At 37.0% G+C, this 17,295-nt stretch overlaps 1 long non-coding RNA gene across 3 annotated transcripts in view; it reads left to right on the top strand.

Moving 5' to 3' along the window:
• Nucleotides 1-15,172: 15,172 nt before the first annotated feature.
• Nucleotides 15,173-17,295, top strand: part of LOC106892575 — a 32,052-nt gene continuing 29,929 nt past the window's right edge. For all 3 annotated transcript variants that reach the window (XR_001412877.1, XR_001412879.1, XR_001412878.1), the window contains exon 1: nt 15,173-15,338. This is a non-coding gene — a long non-coding RNA (uncharacterized LOC106892575). The remainder of the gene's footprint in view (nt 15,339-17,295) is intronic.

Consider the following 17,295-nt stretch of genomic DNA (forward strand, 5'->3'; position numbering starts at 1 on the left):
TATTAAGCAAGGTTTTGCAAAGTACATGTTGTACTGCCCTTCCATTTCAAACTAATGAAGGAAGCAAAGGCATCATCCGTCACAGGGCTGAAAAGCTGCCAGGTATCTCAAAACATCATCTTTCATCTTCCATGAGGAAAACTGAAATTAATGCTGCTGATGTGAAGGAAGGTATAAAGTCATGTGATTTCCAGGTGTGGATGTTGATATAGACATCCACCTAAAAATATGAAAGAGGAGGAAAGTGGAACTCCAGCTGGGTAAATCTTAGTAGTTCCTATATATATGAGAAGCTGTGTTGTAATTGTAAAGCGTGAGGAAAAAGTAATTCCGCACTGAGTACTGAAGTACTGAAATCTCCCTTTTCAGTAGAAGAGTCACTTGCATTAGAATTGCTTTAGCGGAGGGACCTATTTTATTTGTTTTGGAGCCTTCTTTCAGCCAGCCGATACAAACTAGATAAAGCGTTTGCATTTCTGGATGAAAGAAAATCGCCTGTAGTGTTTCTTAAAGGCAGTAAATAGCCATGAGCCATGAACGATTCTTTAGTCAATACCCACAAACAAGTTTTCCAGTTTTATTCTATATGGCACCTTTGTTCAAAGATACTTACACCTCTTTCTGTAAATATGTTCTAAAACCTCATAGAAAAGCACAGTATTTCACAATAATCTTGTATTGTTTTTTAAATAACTTTAAAATAACTTTTGATTAAATGTAAGCTTTACATACTTGAACCCTTGTGAAAATTAGCTTTCTATCTAACCTAATCTTATTCCTCTAAAGAAGTTTTCCACTAAGTGTTCCCCATTCATTTTAGTTATCTGGAAATAGACATCCTGAGATACGGAGCTGCTGGCTGGGCACAGGCTTTTACATGCTGTACATATCATTCCCTGGGTTGCTGACAACCACTTGAGGACCGAGGCCCAGAAAATAGCAAAAACCTGCTCCCAACCAAGTATGTGTTGTTTTCTGTGAAGCAGAAACAGAGACAGTCGTCGTGCTTTCCTATGATACATATTTAAATAGTCACATTTGTATGACATGGAATCAGATTTTTCTCGTAATGTTAGAACTGATCAACTGCGTAACAAAAATTTCTTGTTGAGGATTGTGCTGTAAGCTTGGACAGGCTTTACAAGCAAAGAAAAGAGCGCTACAGTTAGGAATTATTTGAGATGGTCTTAATATATTCAGCCTATCCTTCTGACAGGACCTTTTCTTTGTGTGTGTGTTATATGAAGTAATTACTGAATTAATGAATTCCATTATAAGGCAGACAAATTCATCATAAGTAAATTTCTCTGAGGTCCAACCTTTTTGGAAAAATTGGCTGTTGATAGCATTGGGACACCTGATGTGACAGAATAGACTTAGCATGGTGTGACATGGGCTTTAATTTCTTTATTTACTAGAGAGAGCGAGGAATAAGTATGGGTTTCATTCGATTTCTAAATCTACCTGTCTTTAAAATAAATAAGTCAGGTAATCTAGGCAATATCAAGTAATCCAAATAAAAATCACCTGAATCTTTAGAGAAATCTGTAGGTTTTTCTTAAAGAGTTTAAAGATCTCTCACAAGCTTGAAGCTATCTGAACAATATACCTTTACTATGCTTTTATCAAATATTGACAATACTAAATAAACTGCTGATTTTTGTCCTGTATTGTGGAGTACAGTGTGGAGTTTAATTCATAAGTAAACAAGAAATAGCATTTTTCTTCAGTGAGGTGCATTATTTTTACCAACATTTCAGTCGGAAGTGCAGATGATTTTCTCTCTGCCATACTCCTTTAACAATTGTGCGTGACTTTGTCCATAAAAGAACAGATAGATATCGGGTATAAAAACTTAATTTGTGCTGTGCCAATGAATATTTGCACTTTTAGGTACCGAAGGTGTGGCTTCAGCCTCTCTAGGTGGGAACATTTGCAGATAGAAGCCTTGCAGAAGAAAACTGCAGAAAGGCAGGTAGGATCATTCAGCTTTTTCAGGTTATGTGCATCTGCACCTGGCAGGCTCTAAAAACATGTCTTTAGACATACAAGAAGAAAGACTTGAGATGTGGTTTAATTAGCGACATAAATGATTCAAGTCCTGTGGAAACTTTTGGTGATGAGCTTATATGAATAAAGTTATAATTCTTCTCTCGCCTACGGGACACACTGGTCTGCAGCTGGGTCCCTGTGCAGCTTTGCAGAAAGTACAAAGGCAGCAAAGAGAGAAGGCTTGGCTTCTTTTAGCCAGCCCACCATTAATAGAAATAGCAATCCCACTGAAAGGCAGTCTAATAAGGTTATTAAAAAGAGAAGAAAAAAAAAAAAGAGAGATGCAAGGAATATGTGGTTCTTTGGTATTTCTAGAGGTGATAACATGGTAACTTTTGTCCCAAACATGATAGAAGCATAAGAGTAGTGAGATTGGTTTATATATGTTTGATGATAAGGAGCAGCCATAGAAGAGAAATGGAGAGAGCAGTATCATCAGTAGATCTCATCAGACTGTGCTCACACAGCACTCTCTTGCATTGTACCTCACAATGGGAAGAGGAATGCTGAAATGAGGTCTTCTCCCTAACTTTCCTGACCATTTTGCCTTTGTGTACCTTCTGAACAGGCAATAATTGTGACAGTAGTTGTGGCTTCTGCAAGGTCTAGAGCATTGATGGAAATAGTTACGCTCATGTAGCTCCTTGAATGTTATTTGGCACATGGAGCTAGAGAGATCCAGAGGAAAGGGGTGGTCTCTAGTTTGGAGAGTAATGAAAAAAGCAGGTGCTTCCGGCTGAGCTGAAAGAAACAGAGAGATTGGCCTGGGGGAAAATGAGATTTAAAGGAGGTCGTTATCTATACAGAAGCCTTATGTACAAGGAGAAATAGGATGTTGATTCTAGTTGTACTTTAATTTGTTCTGAGAGCAGGGAAAAGTAAAAGGAGGGGTACCAGGAACCCACAGAACAGGGAGCAGGTAGGTTGATGTTACTGTGTTGTATTCAGTATGTACCATAGGTTAGAATTCATACCACTACTCCTACATATCAGAATAATCATTGAGATGGTAATTGGTGCAATATTGTACTGTATAGCCCAGTAGTTATTCAGAAGGATTCAAGATCAACCTAAAAAACACTAGAGGGGCTACAAGTAAAATTCTGGAGTTTAATTCATAAGTAAACAAGAAATAGCATTTTTCTTCAGTGAGGTGCATTATTTTTACCAACATTTCAGTCGGAAGTGCAGATGATTTTCTCTCTGCCATACTCCTTTAACAATTGTGCGTGACTTTGTCCATAAAAGAACAGATAGATATCGGGTATAAAAACTTAATTTGTGCTGTGCCAATGAATATTTGCACTTTTAGGTACCGAAGGTGTGGCTTCAGCCTCTCTAGGTGGGAACATTTGCAGATAGAAGCCTTGCAGAAGAAAACTGCAGAAAGGCAGGTAGGATCATTCAGCTTTTTCAGGTTATGTGCATCTGCACCTGGCAGGCTCTAAAAACATGTCTTTAGACATACAAGAAGAAAGACTTGAGATGTGGTTTAATTAGCGACATAAATGATTCAAGTCCTGTGGAAACTTTTGGTGATGAGCTTATATGAATAAAGTTATAATTCTTCTCTCGCCTACGGGACACACTGGTCTGCAGCTGGGTCCCTGTGCAGCTTTGCAGAAAGTACAAAGGCAGCAAAGAGAGAAGGCTTGGCTTCTTTTAGCCAGCCCACCATTAATAGAAATAGCAATCCCACTGAAAGGCAGTCTAATAAGGTTATTAAAAAGAGAAGAAAAAAAAAAAAGAGAGATGCAAGGAATATGTGGTTCTTTGGTATTTCTAGAGGTGATAACATGGTAACTTTTGTCCCAAACATGATAGAAGCATAAGAGTAGTGAGATTGGTTTATATATGTTTGATGATAAGGAGCAGCCATAGAAGAGAAATGGAGAGAGCAGTATCATCAGTAGATCTCATCAGACTGTGCTCACACAGCACTCTCTTGCATTGTACCTCACAATGGGAAGAGGAATGCTGAAATGAGGTCTTCTCCCTAACTTTCCTGACCATTTTGCCTTTGTGTACCTTCTGAACAGGCAATAATTGTGACAGTAGTTGTGGCTTCTGCAAGGTCTAGAGCATTGATGGAAATAGTTACGCTCATGTAGCTCCTTGAATGTTATTTGGCACATGGAGCTAGAGAGATCCAGAGGAAAGGGGTGGTCTCTAGTTTGGAGAGTAATGAAAAAAGCAGGTGCTTCCGGCTGAGCTGAAAGAAACAGAGAGATTGGCCTGGGGGAAAATGAGATTTAAAGGAGGTCGTTATCTATACAGAAGCCTTATGTACAAGGAGAAATAGGATGTTGATTCTAGTTGTACTTTAATTTGTTCTGAGAGCAGGGAAAAGTAAAAGGAGGGGTACCAGGAACCCACAGAACAGGGAGCAGGTAGGTTGATGTTACTGTGTTGTATTCAGTATGTACCATAGGTTAGAATTCATACCACTACTCCTACATATCAGAATAATCATTGAGATGGTAATTGGTGCAATATTGTACTGTATAGCCCAGTAGTTATTCAGAAGGATTCAAGATCAACCTAAAAAACACTAGAGGGGCTACAAGTAAAATTCTGAACCTCTGGGTAAAAAAATCAAAATCAAGACCTTGTGAATCCAGCACGTCTGTCCTGTTTCATTTTGAGTAGCTTGATTGTTGAATGTTGATTATTGAATTTTTTTTTTCTCACTGTGGCAAGGAAAATAAATCAAATAAAATAATTAAAATTTGATCCAGCTCTCATCTATTTTTCCGTAAGTGCACATAGCTGCCTCTAACAAGTAAATAATCCTTCCTACCCTTGTAACTGTTGTGAGTTGGTTTAGATTAGTTATTTTATGTGAAATTACTGCTTGATTGACAAACTAACATGCTTACATCTTCTTTTTTTAGGACATGTGTCCTTCACTTACAAAATATAATTACATGATCATGTTGGAAACTCCAGGAAAAAATGTCAGCCCAAGAGTTAAGATTGACTGTTAAACAAAACCCAGACTTTCAATATTATAACCTCTGAGCAAAAATTAGCATGCCAGTTCCCTAGGCAATCAAAGCACACACAAAGCACAAAGGATCAGGATTTCATCCTGACAGATGTGTTATTGAGAAAATGGCCACTTTTGGCTTTGTGATTATTTGCTCAGATGTTTAATCTTCACATGATAGCAGAGCTTGCAGAAACTAGTTGCAGAGCTGTTTCATACGTGCCTGGAGCTGAGAGCATCACGAGGCTTGTGCTCAGTGAGCTCAGAAGTGAAACAGCGGCCAGTTGAATGCATTGCCCTGACAGTGAGACAGCACCCAGATATAAAGGGGTCAGGTTCAAGGCATTGACCTCCTTATGCCAAATGGGCCAGACTTAATCACAGAGACCGAGGGCATATTTACATTGCCCAGGGCAGCACGACACAGAAGCTTTGCAGTAACTAACTCGGGCCCTGAGCCACGCTCATCCAGCTGTATTGCTTCTGATCTGGGTGCTAGGTGAACTACAGCTAGATCAATGAGGTGCTGCAGGATGGAAGAGCTCCCTGGAAAACCTGGGCTTCAGACTAAGCAGCAGCTTGCTGAGCAGAGCTTCTTCTCTTGAGGCTGCTGCCTCCCTTTGCAAACCGGGTGTTGAAGGGAATTTTTAAAAAAGCTTATCACACTTCCAAGATATCACCCCTGGCTGTTCATGCTGTAATAGCATTTATCAAGTGCCCCACTCTGAGAACCTGAAAATGATGAAAGGACAGGTTTTGGCACTGGTGTGCACCTGCTGGGTTGGTCAGGTCAAGCCTATGCCAGTACAAGGAGCAGGACTTCTTGTAATAGATGTGCCTACATTCGAATTGGACGTGCCTCTATACTTTTTCCTAATAGCTAGCAAGTTTGTTTTTTTGATAAACCATTTAGACTCACCAGCTCAGATCAGTTCAAGGCTGGGAATTAATTTTCATCTTTCCTAGGTATAGCTGATACAGGTCCTCCCTTCTCAGCTGCCTCCCAGTACGATATGGTTCCAGGTTAGGATGATTGGAACGGTTCCTTTATTTAACATTTCTTCTATTTATTCACACATTGTGACATTGGTGACATAAACACCAGGATGGATTTGTCAGTGGAATGAGGTGGCTGTAGCACCACCACTCAATACAGACACAGTGTGCCCTGCAATGATCCCTGCGCTGGACAGCCTCGGCACCCGCGGAGGAAGCCTTGAATGCTGTGCAGTAATAGCTTGAGCAAAGAAATCAGAAAAAATGCTAACATCAAAATGAAATCCTACCATTTGCACAATAGGCTTGTCTAACTATTAGCATATAAAAGTAATTTTGTCTTAACTCACCTAATTTCCCTCTCTGGAATGTCTAAAACAAATTTACCAAGTGAATGTGCGAGAATGTAAAGATATAGACTGGTGAATCCGCATGGTCCTACACATCAAAGTAAAATACCATTTACATAAATATGAGATTAAATGGGTCAGTCACATACATAATAACTTCTCTAGTATAGAATTTTAGCTATACAATATGTGTTGTACAGTATGTAAATTAGTTGCTGTTCCCATAGTTCATATTTAATTCACATCGGGTTAGCTCTGTTTATTAAAGAATAATATTCATAAGCATCAATTAAATGGAAGGAAATGTGTGCTTAATCTGCAACTTTTTAATTATGTATTTTGAGTTGGCCTCTAGAAACTGTATACTTAAAAAATGCTGTGGAATAACACATGCATCTCAGAGAGATATGCAATACTTCCACAAATTCTAACAGAATGCTTTCAGATTAGGAGACAAGCAGCACAAATCACAGCAATGAGCTATGCTTGTAAATGTGTAAAGCAATGTACATAATAAATACATAGACCATTTATATATATAACTTATTGTCAGGTGATTAAATATCAGTGCAAATATTTCTCAAAGTAACTCCTAAATATTTTAGATTTATTTATGTTTGGGTATGTGCCCATGTAGATAGCTCAGTGTAAAATGTTGGGCTGGATTCTTTATCACACATCGGTCCACTCACATTTATTTTGCTGCTGTTATTTCTGATTTACTCCAAATTACTGAGAGGGGATGATTCAGGCCCTTCATATCTTGGAATAGTAGTACATCTCAAAGACACTTCACATTTCAGAAATACCAGAGTGAATAGCTTCCAGAAATAGATATAGTAACTACCATAGTTTGGTACATTTTCAGCTGTGTTTGTTTCATAACATTCCTAGAAAATTTCTTAGTAACAGATTTTTGCTTGTAGTCTGCGTATGAAACTTGGACTCAGAACTATTGCAATCAGGTAGCTTGGGTTTCTTTTGTTATATTAAATTCATTCACATTTCCAAAATCCAGAAAACCTGTTCCTGCAAATTGCCCAGATGCCTCAGAGACAGGGGTTACCTTTCCTGGTGATTATGGTGCGCTAATGCAAAGGATAGAAAGGGCAAGAATATCTGGATGGAAGAGATTAAAATATAACCCTGAGAAGGGCACATACAGTGAATTTTAAGAAAGACAACTTTCAGGACAAACGGCAGGGAAAAAATGGTTTATATTTATGCAGAAAATTATGTTTATTACAAATCCAACTGCTGATTGCAGGAAATTACATAATGGAAACTCACCTGCTTGATGGAGAATAGCCGTCCTTGCGCATGAGGGCATATGCCAACAAACTGGGAGTCCAGCCAAGATGACAGATCAGAAAAATGAGGTACCAGATTTGCAGCACTCATAAGGCATGATGGCAGAATACCAGAATGGCAAAAAATTCCAAGTTTGGTCTGCATAATTGATTTCATGGGATGTAATTTTTTTTCCCCAGTTAGTGGAGATCACATATTTAAAAGAACAATCTACCCACTGACAGATATTTTTTTTAATGACAATGCAAGCTGGAATACTTTGAGCAAGTGCATTGTCTATTTTTTATCCAATAGTATTCCTACAAAATTATTTTTAATTCAATAATCTGCTAATCTTCCAAATTCTTAAAAAAAAAATAAAATAGAATTAATCACATTTTAAGAAGGAATGAAAACACGTTTTGCAGTCTGACCCAAAACTTTATATGGAACTTGGATACCTTAGCATGAAAATTTCTCTATAAAACCACAAAGGGAAAAATTCCTCTTCTTTGTCTGCAGTCTTTTCTTCTCAACCATACCAATAGAGCTGGCACATTTAGGAATTTCTTTAGCTCAATGAGAACTCTAATTAATAATGGCTGTAAATATAGCAATTACAACACGAACAAATATAGTACAAGTATGTTTAATGCTTAGTGTAATTGTTATTCTGTTTTGGTAATCATTTATCTTTCCCCAAATTTAAAGCTTTGCACAGTTAATGAATGGCTTTCATCTAACTTCTGTAATTTTCCATTCTATGTGTTGTTAATTAATTTCAGTGAACACTGGATGAGAGAATATTACTATCTGCATCTCAAAAAAACCCCCAAAAAAACCTACTACAGTACCCTGGGGAAAGTTGCTGTGTATGGAAACTAAATATTGCAATCTCACTGTTTTTTGTTTGGGTGAAATACCAAATGATACGAAATAATGTGAATCTGGAAAAATTCTTGAGAATATTAATTATTTTCAAGATTAATAAATGAATATACTTCTTAGATGACACATTTTAATGAGAAAAAGTTAATTTTAATTTTTTAGGGATAATATAATACCAGAAAGTTCCTAAAAATATTTGCTAGTCATTTTATTTTTAGTAAAAATGTGTTGAGAATTACTTTGTCTATTTTGTTTGTTTCCCTATATATATATACACACTTTTTTTCCTGTATATATAAACACATGCATATGCATATGTTTTTGTGTATGCATATACACACATACAGGAAAACCAGAAAAATGTGTATATGTGTGCATATATACACAGACACAAATATGCACTTGTGTGAGCAGGCTTTTTGTATATATTTTCAGGGTGAGACTTATTGATTCCACGTGGAAACTCCCTTCTGCTCTCCACTGTTAAGTGAAATGACTTGTCTGCTGGACTTGGGCAGCCCATCTGTCTCAGCTGTCTCATTCTTGTGCAGAAAAGAAAGGCAGAAAACTCAATTTTTTGCAGTTGGCAAGCAATTAATGTCACATACTGTTTACATACTAACACACAGAAATAAGTATGTAGCAGAAAGGATGGTCTGCCTACAATCAAAGGTTAAAAGCAGTATGAATCAAAACCAAACCAAAAAGCCTGTAAACCACTTGCTGTGTTTTCACTACTTTCATAAAACAGTAGGGGAAAAAAAATTAACCCATTTTATTTTTTCCATCTGGTGGCTCTAGAGGTTTATTTTAAGGGAAATATGAGATTTATAGTTCTAAAGGTACAGCCTTTAGCATTTAAACTTTTTTTTCAGTTCTGTTTCTCTCCAGATATGTATATGTTCATAGTGGTTCTCCCTGGCCCTGGAAGCGCTCCCTGGAAGTCTGAGGAAGAACAAGGAAATCCCTACATTTCAATCAGTACCGAGGTGGTAAGTCAGAGGAGTTCTTGCCTGTAAAATCTAGAGGAGTTTTTCCTTCATATTTTCACCTTCTCCTTGGAGATACATTTAAATAAATCTTTATTATAGTAGCAGTGTTCTGGTCATGACCTGCCATTGTCCAGGTTGCATGACAGCTTTCCTTAGTTACTCTTTAGTCTCAGAAACCTTCACCATTCAGACTGAAATTCCTCTGTTTGTTCTCTACCTGGGGCTGAATTTTAATGGCAAGCTTGGGCAAAGCCAGTTGTGCCGTTTGTCAGTGAGGGGAGAATGAATAAACACACAGCTCTTTTCATTGCAAAATTATTGCATCTCACCTTTCTTATTTTCTATTTTGTTTTTTGTCTTTTGTTTGAACTGAAACACAACGTTTTCAAAGTGATTCTCTTTTGCCAGCTGCTAATGTGCAGACACTGAATTGTGTTCCTGAGGATTACTGCACTCTTTTCTGCACTTCACGGTCTTTTTATAGTGTAAACTTAAATATGTTTAGCTATGAGGAAAAGAACTGGGAGGGGATGGTCTTGTCAGAAAAGCAATGAAGCACAACTTAGGGTATTTGGATATAGTTTCTAAATGGCTGTGCATGCCTTGAATGGTCAAGCTGCTTAGGGACAGATCTTTAAAAAGCACCTGAAGGCTTTCCAAGTGCAACTCACTTGCTTTTTTGGAAAACAAAAGTCACGTTTTTTTTCTCTCGGCATACTTCCAAGGTATTTTTGGTGCCTCCCAAGGAAGATGGGCATGTAATAGATTTTCATAAATTCCATTGAAATTATTTTGTAAAAATTGAGATGATAACGCTCTCTTTCTTTCCTCTGTCTTGTTCCTTTGTGAGAGAAGCTGTCTTTTATTGTATTTGCTAAGTACAATGAAGCTGGGAGCTGAATAGCGATCTGCTGAATAGTGATGATGATACTATGGAAAAATTTATACTTCCTGTGCTATCCATCTTACAGTCTGAAGGAACTGGGTCACAAATGGTAAGTTGCTCAAGGGCACCAAATGTCACAAGAGGAATAGATGGCTAAGTATTTCCACAGACCACTGAAACTCAGCGATTAAATAAATATAAGTGGCTGCATTCTTTATAGAGTTGATTTAAAGCATGGGTTTAAAGCTCCAATTAGGAAAACATTTGAAAACATACTTAAGTCACATTTAAAATGAAATAATAATTAAAGGGTGCTTTTTCCATAAAATGCTTAATCTCCAAAAGTAAAACTTTCAGTAATTTATGGGTATCTGCAAACAGATTCATATATGTGAAATGTTGTGCAGTTTTAATGTCAGTAGTCATTGCCAGATTAACTTCTGCATGTATACTCACGTGCAAAGATACTTAAAAATGCAGATTGCTGAGAAAATACAGTGTTACAGATGCAAAATATAACCGAGATGAGATTGTCCTAAGTTATTTGCATTCTTTATATTGCAGAATATCAGGATAGAAAGTTACATTCCTAGTACTAAAAAATAAAATAGATGATTAACTATTAATTTATGTTTTGTTCATTCCAGGAATGTAAAGTGAATTCTGATTAGTCCTGATTTTGCCTAGTTATTAATGGAAATGATGATGTTGGGTCCACAGATGTCAGATCTTGCTGTTCTGTATCCTTGTCTTTTGAAATCTGTTTCCATTTTTGCATATTCATTATTACAAACTTTATTAAGGGATTTCCAAAGACATTTTCAAGCGTGTATGTGGGCAAGAGTATCTAAGCATTAACTGAGTATCATCTGGCTTTGAATTATTTCAGTGGTTGAAATACCTCTGGCACCTTTGGGTAATTTGTCGGTGAACTGACATTCAGAGAATAGTTGGGACAGGGGAGTATTTTTAGATGCCAGGGAAAATTCACAATGAGGTATCAAAAATTTCCTTCATCTGTCTTGCAAAGTGTACTCCAAACAGGTAATAATGTTATGATGATTAAAAGAACTATAGATATATATATATGAAGGCAACATTATTTTCTCATCCAGTGTAAGCAACCAGGTGTGATGTTTCTCATGCTGTTATTTTCAATTTTGCTTAAGGATTTATGTTTAAGAAAACAGTGAGTGAGTTTGTCGAATTCTCTTACTTAAAACATTTGACATGCTGCTTTGCCTTCTGGTTCAAGCAATGCAGGGGAAAAAAAGGACAGCATCTGTAGAAAGTGTTACTGCCACAGTATTATATGCAGCGGGTACCGTAGGAAGGCACTCTGGGAAGCACGGCTAGTCCTGCATTCCTTGAGGCGTCCGATGAATATGTAAAGGGACTGGAAGGCATCTTTTATTCTGCAGGAGACAGATCTAGAGAGAGGGGACTGGGGTCCTGCTCCTGGTCCTGGCACTGTGAAGCTTGGGTTCTTCATAGGGATTTATGAAGACTGTCACGAGAGACCAGGCTGTTTGAACTATCTTTTTCTAACAGCTTTTGCAGGCATATATTGCGCTGGTATCTAGACTGACTTTTTTAGTCCACTGGTCTTTTAATAAATCACATCTGGTTCAGGGGGATCACTGTTAAGACCTATTTAATCACAGGTTACAGAAATCAGATTTTTGGTAGGTTTGCTATGGGGGCAGGAACCCCACAAGTGGATTTAGTTGAGAGGACTTGGATGGCTGTAATGGGAAAAATTATAATTTTTGAAGTGACTTTTTTGGGCGTCACTTGTGTTTCCCAACCTCAGTGAATTCCTGTCATGTCTCTCTGACTACTGCCTCTCCCCAAAAAAGCTGCTGGCTTACAGATAAATTTTCAAGCTCTCTTCTGTCCTCCGAATGACTCCTGTCCAGCCCCATCTTTCCTCCTAAACAGAATCATTGGAGACTATATAAAAGCAGGTTTTAGGATGTGCAAGGATCCTTCTTTCTGTCATTTATCTCTATGTATACCCTGAATTATAATAAGAAAGCAGATAAGATTTCAACAAATGTTTTAAAGTATGTATTTCTTTTGCATTATATTCTTTTGTATTATATTTACATGTGCTGAAATTATATACAACCTTTATAATAGTCCCAAATGTAGTGTACAAAGTAGAATTAGTATAAACCAGAAACTTTTCAAAATTATTTCCATCATTGGATATAACCAGACCTATTATTTTTCTCCTACAAATGGCTCCCAAGTTGGCCAAAAATACAAAGAAAACATAATTGGTGACTGCTTTCAGTTTTGGTTGTTTCTGAGGAAGTTTTGCACCTTTAATTCATTCTTTATAGTAATAGGGTATTTCCTCACTGTGCCATTATAAGTTATGATACAGATCCAGCTGAGTCCACGGAACTGAGTGTAAATTTAGTATTAAAGTTTCTTGGGAATGTAGAACTTAATGAATAGGAAATTTATAAACGATTGTATTCTACTGAAGCAATATGCTTGTAAGCTCTTTGTTCTGAATACCGTCCCTAGTGCACAGCCTCAAAAAATCCTTTGGGGGGGATGAGTAATGCACCAGAGTGAACAGAAGCTGGATTTGGAGAGAAGTCAGAATGTTTCTGATCACTTTGGAAAGAGACAATGTCATTATACTAAGTGAACACCAAAGTACTCTATGGGGTGGAAATCACAAGATAAAGCTGAGGGGGTTATTTTTAATCCTTCATCCACACGCTTTAGACCCTTTAGGAAGACCGTGCTAGTTTTACAGAATGTTGCATTTAAAATAAATATATTAATAGAAGATATTAAAAATCACTGTGGCTTTAGGTAATGTTTTTAATGTTCAGCTCTGTTTGACACATCTGTCTGGAGCCAGGGGAAAATTGCAAATTAAAAAGATTCACGAGATATGCACACCCCAGTGTCTGGGAGAGACTAGTCATTTGGGTAGGCCTTTTTTTTGCATGCTCTGACCCAAATAGCTTATTTTTCCCCTTTGATTTAGAACGCAGGAGAAGTTATTTGCTATTTGCAGATCAGGTTATTTGGGTCAAAGCACTGGAGTAGGCCTAAAGTATCTGAATGGACGGGGTTGAGGTTTTTTTTTCTTTTTTCTTTTTGCATCAGCTCCGTTCTAGTTCACTGCTGCTCCACATTACAGCATCAGCGACCGGCGCCAGCTCCCTGATCCCAGCACAGCAAAACTCCATCTGGGTCGCAGTGCAGGTGGGATGACTATGCCTGCAGGTACGTGGTGCCCGTGTGTGGAGGGCCCTTCTCTTTTCAAACAGAATTAAACACTAGTTGGCAAAGAGTACGAGCTGCACGTGATCTTTGATAAGGCTCTCGATGCAGCGTTTCTTAAGTGAAAACATAATTCAAAAATTATCTTGGATGAGAACTCTGCCATTAGGCAATGACAAGTAAAGGGTAATGATCAAAAAGTACTGTAGCTAGCAGAGAGCTGCAGGAGTCATCGCTTAGTCCAGTCGTCCTTAACATCTGTGGAAGAGCAGGAGCAGCATATTGCTATTTTGGAGCGGATAGTTAGCTGGGAAATGTTGAAAGTATCCATACAGATAAAGGGGAAGGACTGAAGTGGGTCTAGGAAGAGAAAAGATAAAAACTGCTGCTTAGAAAATTATCTGAAATAGGGATAATGTGGAGAAAAGTGATAATAATACAGACTTCAGAAGAGCAAAACAGAACAGATTAATAGATGGGCGTCTGTATTTCAGTGTAATAGACAAAAATCACTTTGGGTTTATATATGCAGAATTAATGAACCAGGAAAGAAAGAAAGAAAAGTGAGAGAGAATACAATATGCATACATACACCCTCCAAATTTCCTTTGCCTGGTAAGTCTGATAACTTTTCTTGTAACTCAGTAGGGAGTTACAGAGACGACATCTATCAGGGGAAGACCTCTGCTTTGGAACTGGTCGTCTAAGAAGGTGTGTGAACTTTAAGTCTGACAAAACATTATGGTTTATGCCCCAACAAGGAGTGTCCCATAGTTCTCTGGCTCTGAATGCTTTCCCTTCCTTTACAGTCTTTATTATTTTCCTGCATTTAGCATCCAAATAGGATCCTTCACTATTCATTGGGGGAACTGAATCCAGGAATGTTTGGCAAATGCTGTTTATCTGTGATTTAAATATATGAAGAATAGATGTGAAGTGCTAGCTTCACATTTCTGCTAGCTTTTGGGTTTCTAGATTTAAGATGAAGTCAGTACACTTGTTTATCCACTTCTTAATAAGATTACTTGTAATCACAAACCAATTGTGCATGAATTTTTACTGATCTCCAGAGCAGCTGCATCCTGCAGGATATACAGGCTGGTTTAGCTTTGCTTTTGAAAGGGGGAAAAAGGAAGGGGAAAAAACAATCTTTGTACTAAGTTATAGCTCTTCCATCAAAGTAAACTGAGGCCTTTTTTCATCTCCTCTTACGTACTCCAGTTCCTTACTAGTCCAATTTGTCCCAATGTGAATGTTCCTCTCTTTTATTCACTGTGTTGGGATAACAGCAGCAAAGTGAGCAACCACCTTTTGCCCAACAGAACTCAAAATGCTCTTTTGTAGTCCCATCACCCTTTTTAAAATCTAACACCTGAAATAGGGCCAAGGTTTCCTGTTAGCTTGCCTGCAGAGTACCATGTTTAATAAGGCAAACATTGCTTCCAGTTGCAGTGTTTTGGCATCAGGCGTGGAACAACGCATGGGTAGGAGATGGACACAAAATCGATACCCTCAGAAAATGCCTCCGAAGGCCCGTCAGGTGCACTTAAACTACGGAGGGAAATTGCTGAACGGCGTGCGGACTTCTGCTTAACAGTCAAAAATGTCATGGATTTAGAGAAGGACAATTTTTTTCTGAGAAGGTAAGGAAAAGTTTTACTTGCGTGAAAGCCTAATAACGGGGATAATTGCCATTCCCCTTTCAGAATATTTAGATGTTTAGAAATTGTTACACTATTAAGTTTTATAATTAAGCAAACTATGTGCGTTTCAACTACAATTTTGCCATGTAATATTGTTCATTTTGTTCAGTTATGAAAATCTGGATTACTAAGATAAAAGAGAAATATTGCTGAAATGAATGAAAAAAAAAATTCTATTGCCATCAATATTTTTAAAAATAGTTGAAGAAAAAGCCCCACAAAATTAAGTGGTTTTCTCACAGATCCTTGCATTTTTGCATGAACATCCTAAATGAATCCTTATTATATATGAGTTTGTTGTGTGATTCAGTAAATGATAAAATTACCTTCAATGGTATTTTTTTACAGGCAGCTGCTTCACATGCATTTCCGTTAGAAAGAACAAAGTGTTCAGGATTAAGATGAGAGTGCTCTTTAGTAGCCTCAATAGCTGGCTCATTCAACTCTTCAAACTGTCAATATGCCAGATATTTCTATGTAGTGTTCCCATTAAACAGTTTAATCAAGAAAAACTACTGTAATAGCACCAAATTGGGCATATAATTAAAACAGCAAAATTTCATATTTTCTCTTTCATGTAAATGTACTAATTCTCTAATAAATTTCATAAAGTTGACTCATAATTCTGCTTTGGCATTCTGACAGAAGAACAGAATTCTTTGCAAGTGTTTGCTTAATTTCCATTTTTCAAACCTAATTTCAATTTTTATTGCTTCATTTCGAATATACTGATTAAAGTAATATTAAGTCTTGCGAAGCTTTGCCAAAGAAAACGAAAGAATGAAATTATGTATATTTAATTAGCTACAGTTCTTATTTAGGAACAACTTATTCTTTCTCTTTTAAGATTGATTTTTTTTATCAAGTAAACTTTAAATCACTTATAACTCATTAGAGAACCCTGTGAGAAATACGGGGCGCAAGGGGGTCAAAACAACACTTTCATATTTAAAACCTGTTCATTTAAACAAGTTGATATGTATAATTTAAAGAAAATTCAGAAAGATATTTTATAAAATAGAAGCCCTCTATCCTCCTCAAATCTCTGCAAAATCTATATTTTGATCTTATACCACTCCAGTGTTGGCTTCAACATTGCTACTTCCAGATAACAGGTTTCTGGAGAAACAAAGAATAAAATATGGCAACATATGGAAAAAAGTTTATAAGAAAAAAATAAATTAGTAGAATTAAACATCTAAAATTAATGAGCATTCATTTAACTTTAAAATACATTTTTAGGTATGGTTTCTATGTAAACAAGCAGGTATTATGGTTGTTTATTGGGGAGAGGGGCGTGTTTTCATGTTTTCTGGCTTGAAGTAGCCTTCAAAATGCTTAAGTGGGTAAGTAGTATTCCTCCTTATTTAAAACTGGTTTTGTTGCCATGGTCAAATGTTTTGTTGAATTGGGATTATGTTCAGCACCTTCACAAAGAAGTCTTCAATGATAAGGCTACATTAAATGATGTCATGTGTCACCTTGCAGCATTAACAGTGAACAATAAATCAGTTAATCAAACGTAAGTGTGGCAAAACTAATTTTCAGTTGAAAACTAAAATTAATTTCTATCAGAAAGAAAAAAAATTAGAATTTACAATTTAGCATCATACATATACAGGACTAAAGGCATGAACATAGTATGCCCTTGTTTATAGAAGCTAAGATTGAAAAGTACAATCTTAAAATCTCTAAAAGTTGAAATTGTAAGGTCCCTTCTACAATAGCTTTCCCTTAATTCTCTAGAGAAGAATACGAAACTTAAACTGCCCTCTTTTCCCCAGATCTGGGAAACTTGTTCCAGTGGAGCACTCCAGAAAAGTCAGTATATTTCCACTTACAAGCAACCTTCATAAAAGAAAAAAATTCAGGGGTAAAAGCAAAACACATTTAAAAA

Source organism: Calidris pugnax, unplaced genomic scaffold (assembly GCF_001431845.1).
Source record: "Calidris pugnax isolate Ruff unplaced genomic scaffold, ASM143184v1 scaffold42, whole genome shotgun sequence".
Classification (NCBI taxonomy): domain Eukaryota; kingdom Metazoa; phylum Chordata; class Aves; order Charadriiformes; family Scolopacidae; genus Calidris; species Calidris pugnax.